Source organism: Triticum urartu, chromosome 7 (assembly GCF_003073215.2).
Source record: "Triticum urartu cultivar G1812 chromosome 7, Tu2.1, whole genome shotgun sequence".
Taxonomy (NCBI): domain Eukaryota; kingdom Viridiplantae; phylum Streptophyta; class Magnoliopsida; order Poales; family Poaceae; genus Triticum; species Triticum urartu.
In genome coordinates this window covers 73056129-73071452 of record NC_053028.1, presented here as the reverse complement: position 1 = coordinate 73071452, position 15324 = coordinate 73056129, and positions in this window count along the sequence as shown.

The window sequence follows — 15324 nt, the reverse complement described above, 5'->3', positions numbered from 1 at the left end:
TATGGAGAAGCGATGGTGGGCCCGGATTCCGATAAATGGCTCGAGGCCATAAAATCCGAGAGAGGATCCATGTATGAAAACAAAGTGTAGACTTTGGCAGAATGGCTCGATGGTCGTAAGGCTATTGAGTACAGATGGATTTTAAAAAGGAAGACGGACAATGATGGTAAGTATCACCATTAAGAAAGCTCGACTTGTCCTTAAGTTTTTTTCCGACAAGTTCAAGGAGTTGACTATGATGAGACTTTCTCACTCGTAGCGATGCTAAGAGTCTGTTGGAATTATATTAGCGATTACTGCACTATTTATGAAATCTTGCAGATAGGATGTCAAAAAACATTGTTTCCTCGACGTTTTTCTTGAGGAAAGGTTGTATGTGATACAACCGGAAAGTTTTGTCAATCCTGAAAGATGCTAATAAGTATGCAAAGCTTCAGCAATCCTTCTAAGGACTGGAGTAAGCATCTCGGAGTTGGAATGTATGCTTTGATGAGATGATCAAAGATTTTGGGTGTATACAAAGTTTATGAGAAACTGGTATTTCCAAAGAAGTGAGTGGGAGCACTATAGAATTTCCGATGAGTGTGTGTTGTTAACATGTTGTTGATCGGAAATGATGTAGAATTTCTAGAAAGCATGCAGAGTTATTTGAAAAGTGTTTTTCAATGGAAAGCCTGGATTAAGCTACTTGAACGTTGAGCATCAAGATCTATAAGGATAGATCAAAACGCTTAATGGTACTTTCAAATGAGCACATACCTTGACATGATCTTGAAGGTGTTCAAGATGGATCAGTCAAAGAAGGAGTTCTTGCCTGAGTTGTAAGGTATGAAGTTAAGACTTAAAGCTCGACCACGGCGGAAGAAAGAGAAAGGACGAATGTCGTCCCCTATGCTTTTGTCATAGGCTCTATACGGTATGCCATGCTGAGTACCGCACCTGATGTGTGCCTTGCCACATGTCTGGCAAGAGGGTACAAAGGTGATCCAGGAGTGGATCACTAGATAGCGGTCAAAAATTGTCCTTGGAGTAATAAGGACATGTTTCTCGATTATGGAGGTGATAAAGAGTTCGGCGTAAAGGGTTACATCGATGCAAGCTTTAACACCTATCCGAATGACTCTGAGTAGCAAACCGGATACGTATAGTGGAGCAACCATTTGGAATAGCTCCAAGTGGAGCGTGGAAGCAGCATTTATAATATGACCTAGAGATTTGCGAAGTACATATGGATCTGAATGTTACAGACCCGTTGACTAAAACCTCTCTCACAAGCAAAACATGATCAAACCCAGAACTCATTGAGTCTTAATCACATGATGATGTGAACTAGATTATTGACTCTAGTAAACTCTTTGGGTGTTAGTCACATCGGGATGTGACCTTGAGTGTTAATCACATATTGATGTGAACTGGATTATTGACTCTAGTGCAAGTGGGAGACTGTTGGAAATATGCCCTAGAGGCAATAATAAATTGATTATTATTATATTTCCTTGTTCATGATAATCGTTTATTATCCATTCTAGAATTGTATTGATAGGAAACTCAGATACATGTGTGGATACATAGACAACACCATGTCCCTAGTAAGCCTCTAGTTGACTAGCTCGTTGATCAATAGATGGTTACGGTTTCCTGACCATGGACATTGGATGTCGTTGATAACGGGATCACATCATTAGGAGAATGATGTGATGGACAAGACCCAATCCTAAGCCTAGCACAAAGATCGTGTAGTTCGTATGCTAAAGCTTTTCTAATGTCAAGTATCATTTCCTTAGACCATGAGATTGTGGAACTCCCGGATACCGTAGGAATACTTTGGGTGTGCCAAACGTCACAACGTAACTGGGTGGCTATAAAGGTACACTACAGGTATCTCCGAAAGTGTCTGTTGGGTTGGCACGAATCGAGACTGGGATTTGTCACTCTGTGTGACGGAGAGGTATCTCTGGGCCCACTCGGTAGGACATCATCATAATGTGCACAATGTGATCAAGGAGTTGATCACGGGATGATGTGTTACAGAACGAGTAAAGAGACTTGCCGGTAACGAGATTGAACAAGGTATCGGGATACCGACGATAGAATCTCGGGCAAGTACAATACCGCTAGACAAAGGGAATTGAATACGGGATTGATCGAATCCTCGACATCGTGGTTCATCCGATGAGATCATCGTGGAACATGTGGGAACCAACATGGGTATCCAGATCCCGCTGTTGGTTATTGACCGGAGAACGTCTCGGTCATGTCTGCATGATTCCCGAACCCGTAGGGTCTACACACTTAAGGTTCGATGACGCTAGGGTTATAAAGGAAGTTTGTATGTGGTTACCGAATGTTGTTCGGAGTCCCAGATGAGATCCCAGACGTCACGAGGAGTTCCGGAATGGTCCGGAGGTAAAGATTTATATATGGGAAGTCCTGTTTTGGTCACCGGAAAAGTTTTGGGTTTTATCGGTAACGTACCGGGACCACCGGGAGGGTCCCGGGGGTCCACCAAGTGGGGCCACCAGCCCCGGAGGCTTGCATGGGCCAAGAGTGGTAAGGGACCAGCCCCTGAGTGGGCTGGTGCACCTCCCACAAGGCCCAAAGGCACAGCTTGGAGGAGAAGGGGAAACCCTAGGCTCAGATGGGCCTAAGGCCCACCCTAGGGGGCGCCCCCCTCTCCCCCTCTTGGCCGCCCCCCCTTTTTCCCATCTAGGGCTGCCGCCCCCCTAGGGGTGGGAACCCTAGAGGGGGCGCACCCTCCTCCCCTCCTCCTATAAATAGTGGGGTTTTGGGCTGCCCAACACATGCGATTTGATCTCTCCCTGGTGCAGCCCTACCTCTCTCCTCCTCGTCTCTTGCGGTGCTTGGCGAAGCCCTGCTGGAGTACCACGCTCCTCCACCACCACCACGCCGTTGTGCTGCTGCTGGATGGAGTCTTCTTCAACCTCTCCCTCTCTCCTTGCTGGATCAAGGCATGGGAGACGTCACCGGGCTGTACGTGTGTTGAACGCGGAGGTGCCGTCCGTTCGGCACTAGGATCTCCGGTGATTTGGATCACGGCGAGTACGACTCCTTCAACCCCGTTCTCTTGAACGCTTCCGCATAGCGATCTACAAGGGTATGTAGATGCACTCTCTTTCCCCTCGTTGCTGGTTTCTCCATAAGATAGATCTTGGTGACACGTAGGAAAATTTTGAATTTCTGCTGCGTTCCCCAACAAGTCGATGAACTACCATATGTGTTTCGGCCTGTTAAAGTGTGCACCGAGCGAATCTAGTTTTGTAGTTTACTACAAACCGTCTTGTCCTTCTGAGAAGATGTGGACAACAGTTGTGAAGGGTTGTCATGGGTCAAGTTGTCATGCTAGAAAGAGGCATCTTTTTGATCGATGTTGGAGATGACTGTGGAAGCCTTAAATAGGGACACATTTGTCTCATCATAGGGAAGTTGCGATCCAACATGCATGTAGCCAAAGCCAACACAGTCTAAGATCCCGCCCAAATCTGCCAAGGTCCGCAATGCAAACCCCCCAAGAACCTTATTCTACCAAGACATCTGAGGCTTCAGCCCCAAGATGATCTTGCTATCGACCTCCTTGTAAACACAAAAACCTAGTTCCCATACGAGGCCAGACCAGCAATACAGCATCTGGATCCAGACCAGCAATCCGAGGGCTTAGACTTGCGTAATTGTTCTCCTGTGCACCATCTGGATCTCTTACATGTTCACTATCCTCAGATAGGTGTTGTTGGGAATTTACACCAGCCACCACATAATGCTTCAGGTTGTTCCCCATTCCGAGCTTTATACAAAAGGGAGCCAAACTTTGGAGGTATGCCAAACATCACCGTCGATGAACGATCTTTAGTACTTGAAAGATCAGCGGACTACCAGCCCCACATCGACTTGTTGAACACACAACTCTTCTGTTAGAAATATGCCCTAGAGACAATAATAAATTGATTATTATTATATTTCCTTGTTCATGATAATCGTTTATTATCCATGCTAGAATTGTATTGATAGGAAACTCAGATACATGTGTGGATACATAGACAACACCATGTCCCTAGTAAGCCTCTAGTTGACTAGCTCGTTGATCAATGGATGGTTACGGTTTCCTGACCATGGACATAGGATGTTGTTGATAACGGGATCACATCATTAGGAGAATGATGTGATGGACAAGACCCAATCCTAAGCATAGCACTAGATCGTGTAGTTCGTATGCTAAAGCTTTTCTAATGTCAAGTATCATTTCCTTAGACCATGAGATTGTGCAACTCCCGGATACCATAGGAATGCTTTGGGTGTGCCAAACGTCACAACGTAACTGGATGGCTATAAAGGTACACTACAGGTATCTCCGAAAGTGTCTGTTGGGTTGGCACGAATCGAGACTGGGATTTGTCACTCCGTGTGACGGAGAGGTATCTCTGGGCCCACTCGGTAGGACATCATCATAATGTGCACAATGTGATCAAGGAGTTGATCACGGGATGATGTGTTACGGAACGAGTAAAGAGACTTGCCGGTAACGAGATTGAACAAGGTATCGGGATACCAACGATCGAATCTCGGGCAAGTGTCGTACCGATAGACAAAGGGAATTGTATACGGGATTGATTAAGTCCTTGACATCGTGGTTCATCCGATGAGATCATCGTGGAACATGTGGGAGCCAACATGGGTATCCAGATCCAGCTGTTGGTTATTGACCGGAGAACGTCTCGGTCATGTCTGCATGTCTCCCGAACCCGTAGGGTCTACACACTTAAGGTTCGATGACGCTAGGGTTATAAAGGAAGCTTGTATATGGTTACCGAATGTTGTTCGGAGTCCCGGATGAGATCTCGGACGTCACGAAGGAGTTCCGGAATGGTCCGGAGGTAAAGAATTATATATAGGAAGTGCTATTTCGGCCATCGGGACAAGTTTCGGGGTTATCGGTATTGTACCGGGACCACCGGAAGGGTCCCGGGGGCCCACCGTGTGGGGCCACCTGCCTCGGGGGGGCACATGGGCTATAGGGGGTGCGCCTTGGCCTACATGGGCCAAGGGCACCAGCCCCAAGGGGCCCATGCGCCTAGGGTTTCACAAAAGGGAAGAGTCCCAATAGTGGAAGGCACCTCCTAGGTGCCTTGGGGGGAAGGGAAACCTCCCTGGCCGCCGCCCCCCCTAGGAGATTGGATCTCCTAGGGCCGGCGCCCCACCCCCCTTGGCCCTCCTATATATAGTGGGGGATGGAGGGCTTTTCATCGATGCCTTTGGTTGCCTCCTTCTCCCTCTCCAACACCTCTTCCTCCTCTTCTGCGGTGCTTGGCTAAGCCCTGCAGGATTGCCACGCTCCTCCATCACCACCACGCCGTTGTGCTGCTGCTGGATGGAGTCCTCCTCAACCTCTCCCTCTCTCCTTTCTGGATCAAGGCATGGGAGACGTCGTCGGGCTGTACGTGTGTTGAAGGCGGAGGTGCCGTATGTTCGGCACTAGGTGTTGGAAATATGCCCTAGAGGCAATAATAAATTGGTTATTATTATATTTCCTTGTTCATGATAATCGTTTATTATCCATGCTATAATTGTATTGATAGGAAACTCAGATACATGTGTGGATACATAGACAACACCATGTCCCTAGTAAGCCTCTAGTTGACTAGCTCGTTGATCAATAGATGGTTACGGTTTCCTAACCATGGACATTGAATGTCATTGATAACGGGATCACATCATTAGGAGAATGATGTGATGGACAAGACCCAATCCTAAGCCTAGCACAAAGATCGTACAGTTCGTATGCTAAAGCTTTTCTAATGTCAAGTATCATTTCCTTAGACCATGAGATTGTGCAACTCCCGGATACCGTAGGAGTGCTTTGGGTGTATCAAACGTCACGTAACTGGGTGGCTATAAAGGTGCATTACAGGTATCTCTAAAAGTGTCTGTTCGGTTGGCACGAATCGAGACTGGGATTTGTCACTCCGTGTAAACGGAGAGGTATCTCTGGGCCCACTCGGTAGGACATCATCATATGCACAATGTGACCAAGGAGTTGATCACGGGATGATGTGTTACGGAACGAGTAAAGAGACTTGCCGGTAACGAGATTGAACAAGGTATAAGGATACCGACGATCGAATCTCGGGCAAGTAACATACCGATAGACAAAGGGAATTGAATACGGGATTGATTAAGTCCTTGACATCGTGGTTCATCTGATGAGATCATCGTGGAACATGTGGGAGCCATCATGGGTATCCAGATCCCGCTGTTGGTTATTGACCGGAGAGTCATCTCGGTCATGTCTGCATGTCTCCCGAACCCGTAGGGTCTACACACTTAAGGTTCGGTGACGCTAGGGTTGTAGAGATATTAGTATGCGGTAACCCGAATGTTGTTCGGAGTCCCGGATGAGATCCCGGACGTCACGAGGAGTTCCGGAATGGTCCGGAGGTAAAGAATTATATATAGGAAGTGCTATTTCGGCCATCGGGACAAGTTTCGGGGTCATCGGTATTGTACCGGGACCACCGGAAGGGTCCCGGGGGTCCACCGGGTGGGGCCACCTGCCCCGGGGGGCCACATGGGCTGTAGGGGGTGTGCCTTGGCCTATATGGGCCAAGGGCACCAGCCCCAAGAGGCCCATGCGCCAAGAGATGGGAAAAGAGGAGAGTCCTAAAAGGGGAAGGCACCTCCGAGGTGCCTTGGGGAGGATGGACTCCTCCCCACCCTTGGCCGCACCCTTCCTTGGAGGAAGGGGCAAGGGCTGCGCCTCCCCCTCTCCCTTGGCCCTATATATAGTGGGGGAAAAGGAGGAGCAAACCAATCTAAGGCCTGGCGCCTCCCTCTCCCTCCCGTGACACATCTACCTCCTCCCGCAGCGCTTAGCGAAGCCCTGTTGGAATCCCGCTACTTCCACCATGCCGTCGTGCTGCTGGATCTCCATCAACCTCTCCCTCCTCCTTGCTGGATCAAGGCATGGGAGACTTCTCCGTTCCGTATGTGTGTTGAACGCGGAGGTGCCGTCCGTTCGGCGCTAGGATCATCGGTGATTTGAATCACGACGAGTACGACTCCATCAACCCCGTTCACTTGAACGCTTCCGCTTAGCGATCTACAAGGGTATGTAGATGCACTCTCCTTCCCCTCGTTGCTGGTTTCTCCATAGATAGATCTTGGTGATATGTAGGAAAATTTTGAATTTATGCTACGTTCCCCAACAGTGGCATCATGAGCTAGGTCTATTGCGTAGATTCTATGCACGAGTAGAACACAAAGTAGTTGTGGGCGTTGATTTTGTTCAATATGCTTGCCGTTACTAGTCTTATCTTGATTCGGCGGTATCGTGGGATGAAGCAGCCCGGACCGACCTTACACGTACTCTTACGTGAGACAGGTTCCACCGACTGACATGCACTAGTTGCATAAGGTGGCTAGCGGGTGTCTGTCTCTCCTACTTTAGTCGGATCGGATTCGATGAAAAGGGTCCTTATGAAGGGTAAATAGCAATTGGCATATCACGTTGTGGTTTTGCGTAGGTAATAAACGTTCTTGCTAGAAACCCATAGCAGCCACGTAAAACATGCAAATAACAATTAGAGGACGTCTAACTTGTTTTTGCAGGGTATGCTATGTGATGTGATATGGCCAAAAGGATGTGATGAATGATATATGTGATGTATGAGATTGATCATGTTCTTGTCAAAGGAATCACAACTTACATGTCGATGAGTATGCCGGTGACAAGATGATCATGGAGCCCCAAGATGAAGATCAAAGGAGCTATATGATATTGGCCATATCATGTCACTATTTGATTGCATGTGATGTTTATCATGTTTATACATCTTATTTGCTTAGAACGACGGTAGTAAATAAGATGATCCCTCATTAAAATTTCAAGAAGTGTTCTCCCCTAACTGTGCACCGTTGCTACAGTTCGTCGTTTCGAAGCACCACGTGATGATCGGGTGTGATAGATCCTTACGTTCACATACAACGGGTGTAAGACAGTTTTACACATGCAAAAACACTTAGGGTTAACTTGACGAGCCTGGCATGTACAGACATGGCCTCGGAACACAGAGACCGAAAGGTCGAGCATGAGTCGTATGGTAGATACGATCAACATGAAGATGTTCACCGATGATGACTAGTCCGTCTCACGTGATGATCGGACACGGCCTAGTTGACTCGGATCATGTAATCACTTAGATGACTAGAGGGATGTCTATCGGAGTGGGAGTTCATAAGATGAACTTAATTATCCTGAACATAGTCAAAAGGATTTTGCAAATTATGTCATAGCTCATGCTATAGTTCTACTGTTTAGATATGTTCCTAGAGAAAAATTAGTTGAAAGTTGATAGTAGCAATTATGCGGACTAGGTCCGTAAACCGAGGATTGTCCTCATTGCTTCATAGAAGGCTTATGTCCTTAATGCACCGCTCAGTGTGCTGAACCTCGAACGTCGTCTGTGGATGTTGCGAACATCTGACATACATGTTTTGATGACTACATGATAGTTCAGTTAAATGGTTTAGAATTGAAGCACCGAAGACGTTTTGAAACATCGCGAAACATATGAGAGGTTTTGAGGGCTGAAATTGGGATTTCAGGCTCGTGCCCACGTCAAGAGGTATAAGACCTCCGACGATTTTCTTAGCCTGCAAACTAAGGGAGAAAAGCTCAATTGTTGAGCTTGTGCTCAGATTGTCTGAGTACAACAATCATTTGAATCAAGTGGGAGTTGATCTTCCAGATAAGATAGTGATGTTTCTCCGAAGTCATTACCACCAAGCTGCTAGAGCTTCGTGATGAACTATAATGTATCAGGGACATATATGATGATCCTTGAGATATTCGCGATGTTTGACACCGCGAAAGTAGAAATCAAGAAGGAGCATCAATTGTTGATGGTTAGTGAAACCACTAGTTTCAAGAAGGGCAAGGGCAAGAAGGGATACTTCATGACACGGCAATTCAGCTGCTGCTCTAGTGAAGAAACCCAAGGTTGAACCCAAACCCAAGACTAAGTGCTTCTGTAATAAGGGGAACAACCACTGGAGCAGAATTACCCTAGATACTTGGTAGATTAGAAGGCTGGCAAGGTCGATAGAAGTATATTGGATATACATTGTGTTGATGTGTACTTTACTAGTACTCCTAGTAGCACCAGGGTATTAGATACCGGTTCGGTTGCTAAGTGTTAGTTACTCGAAATAAAAGCTACGGAATAAACAGAGACTAGCTAAAGGTGAGCTGATGATATGTGTTGGAAGTGTTTCCAATGTTGATATAATCAAATATTATACGCTCCTTCTACCATTGAGATTGGTGTTTGTGTTGAGCATAGACATGATTGGATTATGTCTATCGCAATACGGTTATTCATTTAAGGAGAATAATGGTTACTCTGTTTATTTGAATAATACCTTCAATGGTCTTACACCTAAAATGAATGGTTTATTGAATCTTGATCGTAGTGATACACATGTTCATGCCAAAAGATAGTAATGATAGTACCACCTACTTGTGACACAGCCACGTAAGTCATATCGGTATAAAACGCATGAAGAAGCTCCATGTTGATGGATCTTTGGACTCACTTATTTTTGAAAAGTTTGAGACATGCGAACCATGTCTATTGGTGTGTATGCATGAAGAAACTCCATGCAAATGGACCGTTTGGACTCACTTGATTTTGAATCACTTGAGGCATGCGAATCATACCACATGGGCAAGATGACTGAAAGCCTCGGTTTCAATAAAATGGAAATAGAAAGCAAATTGTTGGAAGTAATACATTTTGATGTATGCAGTCCAATGAGTGCTGAGGCGTGTAGTGGATATCGTTATGTTCTTACTTCACAGATGATTTGAGTAGATGTTGAGTATATTTACTTGATGAATCACGAGTCTGAATTATTGAAAGGTTCAAGTAATTTCAGGGTGAAGTTGAAAGATCGTCGTGACAAGAGGATAAAATATCTATGATATGATCATAGAGATGAATATCTGAATTACGAGTTTGGCACAAAATTAAGAAATTGTGGAAATTGTTTCACAACTAATACAGCATGGAACACCATAGTGTGATGGTGTGTCCGAACATCATAACTGCACCCTATTGGATATGATGCATACCATGATGTCTCTTATCAAATTACCACAATAGTTTATGGGTTAAGCATTAGAGACAACCACATTCACTTTAAATAGGGCACCACGTAATTCCGATGATATGACACCGTATGAACTATGGTTTAAAGAAACCTAAGCTGTCATTTCTTGAAAAGTTTGGGGCTGCGACGCTTATGTGAAAAAGTTTCAGGCTGATAAGCTCGAACCCAAAGCGGATAAATGCATCTTCATAGGACACCCAAAACAGTTGGGTATACCTCATGTCTCAGATCCGAAAGCAATAAGGGATTGTTTCTAGAATCGGGTCCTTTCACGGGGAAAAGTTTCTCTCAAAAGAATTGAGTGGGAGGATGGTGGAGACTTGATGAGGTTATTGAACCGTCACTTCAACTAGTGTATAGCAAGGCACAAAGAGTTGTTCCTGTGGCACCTACACCAATTGAAGTGGAAGCTTATGATATTGATCATGAGACTTTGGATCAAGTCACTCCCAAACCTCGTGGGATGACAAGGATGCGTACTACTTCAGAGTGATACGTAATCCTGTCTTGGAAGTCATGTTGCTAGACAACAACGAACCTACGAGCTATGGAGAAGCGATGGTGGGCCCGGATTCCGATAAATGGCTTGAGGCCATATAATCCGAGAGAGGATCCATGTATGAAAACAAAGTGTAGACTTTGGAAGAACTACTTGATGGTCGTAAGGCTGTTGAGTGTAGATGGATTTTAAAAGGAAGACGGACAATGATGGTAAATGTCACCATTAAGAAAGCTCGACTTGTCGTTAAGATGTTTTCCGACAAGTTCAAGGAGTTGACTACGGTGAGACTTTCTCGCTCGTAGCGATGCTAAGAGTCTGTTGGAATTATATTAGCGATTACTGCGTTATTTATGAAATCTTGCAGATAAGATGTCAAAAACATTGTTTCCTCGACGATTTTTCTTGAGGAAAGGTTGTATGTGATACAACCGGAAGGTTTTGTCAATCCTGAAAGATGCTAATAAGTATGCAAAGCTCCAGCAATCCTTCTAAGGACTGGAGTAAGCATCTTGGAGTTGGAATGTATGCTTTGATGTGATGATCAAAGATTTTGGGTGTATACAAAGTTTATGAGAAACTGGTATTTCCAAAGAAGTGAGTGGGAGCACTATAGAATTTCTGATGAGTATATGTTGTTGACATATTGTTGATCAGAAATGACGTAGAATTTCTGGAAAGCATATAGGGTTATTTGGAAAGTATTTTTTCAATGGAAAGCCTAGATTAAGCTACTTGAGCATTGAGCATCAAGATCTATAAGGATAGATCAAAACGCTTAATAGTACTTTCAAAATCTTGAAGGTGTTCAAGATGGATCAGTCAAAGAAGGAGTTCTTGCCTGAGTTGTAAGGTATGAAGTTAAGACTTAAAGCTCGACCACGGCAGAATAGAGAGAAGGACGAAGGTCGTCCCCTATGCTTAAGACATAGGCTCTACAGTATGCTATGCTGTGTACCGCACCTGAAATGTGCCTTGCCATGAGTCAGTCAAGGGGTACAAGAGTGATCAAGAATGGATCACAGGACAGCGGTCAAAGTTATCCTTAGTAACTAGTGGACTAAGGAATTTTCTCGATTATGGAGGTGGTAAAAGAGTTCGTCGTAAAGGGTTACGCCGATGCAACTTAAACACTAATCCAGATTATTCTGAGTAGTAAACTGGATTCGTATAGTAGAACAGTTATTTGGAATAGCTCCAAATAGAACGTGGTAGCTGCATCTACAAGATGCATAGAGATTTGCGAAGTACATACGGATCTGAAAGATTCAGACCCGTTGACTATAACATCTCTCACAAGCATAACATGATCAAACCCAGAACTCATCGAGTGTTAATCACATGGTAATGTGAACTAGATTATTGACTCTAGTAAACTCTTTGGGTGTTAGTCACATGGGGATGTGACCTTGAGTGTTAATCACATATCGATGTGAACTGGATTATTGACTCTAGTGCAAGTGGGAGACTGTTGGAAATATGCCCTAGAGGCAATAATAAATTAGTTATTATTATATTTCCTTGTTCATGATAATCGTTTATTATCCATGCTAGAATTGTATTGATAAGAAACTCAGATACATGTGTGGATACATAGACAACACCATGTCCCTAGTAAGCCTCTAGTTGACTAGCTCGTTGATCAATAGATGGTTACGGTTTCCTGACCATGGACATTGGATGTCATTGATAACGGGATCACATCATTAGGAGAATGATGTGATGGACAAGACCCAATCTTAAGCTTAGCTCAAAGATCGTGTAGTTCGTATGCTAAAGCTTTTCTAATGTCAAGTATCATTTCCTTAGACCGTGAGATTGTGCAACTCCCGGATACCGTAGGAGTGCTGCTTTGGGTGTGCCAAACGTCACAACGTAACTGGGTGGCTATAAAGGTACACTACAGGTATCTCTGAAAGTGTCTGTTGGGTTGGCACGAATCGAGACTGGGATTTGTCACTCCGTGTGACGGAGAGGTATCTCTGGGCCCACTCGGTAGGACATCATCATAATGTGCACAATGTGATCAAGGAGTTGATCACGGGATGATGTGTTACGGAATGAGTAAAGAGACTTGCCGGTAACGAGATTGAACAAGGTATCGGGATACCGACGATCGAATCTCGGGCAAGTGTCGTACCGATAGACAAAGGGAATTGTATACGGGATTGATTAAGTCCTTGACATCGTGGTTCATCCGATGAGATCATCGTGGAACATGTGGGAGCCAACATGGGTATCCAGATCCCGCTGTTGGTTATTGACCGGAGAACGTCTCGGTCATGTCTGCATGTCTCCCGAACCCGTAGGGTCTACACACTTAAGGTTCGATGACGCTAGGGTTATAAAGGAAGCTTGTATGTGGTTACCGAATGTTGTTCGGAGTCCCGGATGAGATCTCGAACGTCACTAGGAGTTCCGGAATGGTCCGGAGGTAAAGAATTATATATAGGAAGTGCTATTTCGGCCATCGGGACAAGTTTCGGGGTTATCGGTATTGTACCGGGACCACCGGAAGGGTCCCGGGGGCCCACCGGGTGGGGCCACCTGCCCCGGGGGGGCACATGGGCTATAGGGGGTGCGCCTTGGCCTACATGGGCCAAGGGCACCAGCCCCAAGGGGCCCATGCGCCTAGGGTTTCACAAAAGGGAAGAGTCCCAATAGTGGAAGGCACCTCCTAGGTGCCTGGCCGCCGCCCCCCTAGGAGATTGGATCTCCTAGGGCCGGCGCCCCCCCCCCTTGGCCGTCCTATATATAGTGGGGGAAGGAGGGCTTTTCATCGATGCCTTTGGTTGCCTCCTTCTCCCTCTCCAACACCTCTTCCTCCTCTTCTGCGGTGCTTGGCGAAGCCCTGCAGGATTGCCACGCTCCTCCATCACCAACACGCCGTTGTGCTGCTGCTGGATGGAGTCCTCCTCAACCTCTCCCTCTCTCCTTGCTGGATCAAGGCATGGGAGACATCGTCAGGCTGTACGTGTGTTGAACGCGGAGGTGCCGTCCGTTCGGCACTAGGATCATCGGTGATTTGAATCACGACGAGTACGACTCCATCAACCCCGTTCTCTTGAACGCTTCCGCACGCGATCTACAAGGGTATGTAGATCCACTCCTCCCTCGTTGCTAGATGACTCCATAGATTGATCTTGGTGACACGTAGGAAAATTTTGAATTTCTGCTACGTTCCCCAACATCTTCAAGGTACAAGCTCGGATGAAAGCTCAAGCTGATAGAAAGTGCACAAAATGATAGTTTGTTGTTGGGGAGCAAATTCTTCTAAAGGTCAAGTGAGCATGTTGCAAGCTATCTTACAAATATTTCAAGCATTTCACAATTCTGGAACGCATTGGCGAAGTGGCGTACCGCCTGTATTTACTGTTTGTTGTACATGTGCACCCAAATTTTTCATGTTTTCCAGTTGAAACCATTTACTGTAGGTTACTCCCTGGTCTTCAAAGATATCCCTCTATCGGATTATTTAGCTGCGACAAATTACCCACTATCGAACTGTTAAAGTGCGCACCAAGTGAATCTAGCTGCGTATTTAGTTGCGAACCGTTTTGTCCTTACGTGATGGAATATCGAAAAGATATGGACAACGGTTGCGAAGGGCTGTCATGGGTCATGTTGTCATGCTAGAAAGAACTATCTTTTTTATTGATGATGGTGATGATCATGGAAGCCCTAAATGTGGACACATCTGTCTCATCATAAGGAAGTTGTGATTCAACACGCATGTAGCCAGAGACAACACAGTCTAAGATACCGCCCAAATCTGCCAAGGTCCGCAATGCAAAGCCCCCAAGCACCTTATTCTAGCAAGATACCTGAGGCTTCGGCCCCTAGACAATCTCGATATCAACCCCCTTGTAAATACAAAAACCTAGTTCTCATACGAGGCCAGACCAACAAAAAACAAGCATAAAGTAGGGTATTGCCTTGATCCAAGGGCATGGACCTGCGTAAATCGTTCCTGTGTGCACCATCCGGATCTCCTATGTGTTCACTATCCTCAGATTGGTGTTGTCGGGAATTTACCACGACATTACCCATGGTCGAGTTTTTGTATAAAACCAGCCACCACATGATGCTTTGGTTTGTTCCCCATTCCAACCTTTATATGGAAAGCAGTCACCCTTTGGAGGTATGCCAAACATCACTATCAATGAAGGGTCTTTAGTAGCTAAAACATTAGCTGACTACTAGCCCCACATCGACTTGCTGCGCACACCCTTCAAGGTACAAGCTTGAATAAAAGCTCAAGCTGATAGAAAGTGCACAGGATGACAATTTGTGGTTGGGGAGCAAATTCTTCTGTTGGAGATCACCGTCCGTTGGATTATTTAGCTACCCACATGATCCTGCAACACCGACTTATCCACGTGGGGTCAGCGTATTCTCCTAAGTGCTGATCAAATGGGGTATCTTTCGGACGAGGCAACCAGGTGGGAGGACTACTACGTGGCACGTCGTCTCTTGTTAACGACATCAAGGGGCGAATGTCACACCCTCACCATCATCAATAATGATGATGGACTGTAAGTCGCCTGCCCCCAAGAATCCAGCCAGTGGACAGGCGAGCGAAGCTGGCAAGCACCAGCGTGATTCACAATCTAGACGGCTCAGTAAACCATGCAGAGAGTTCTTTC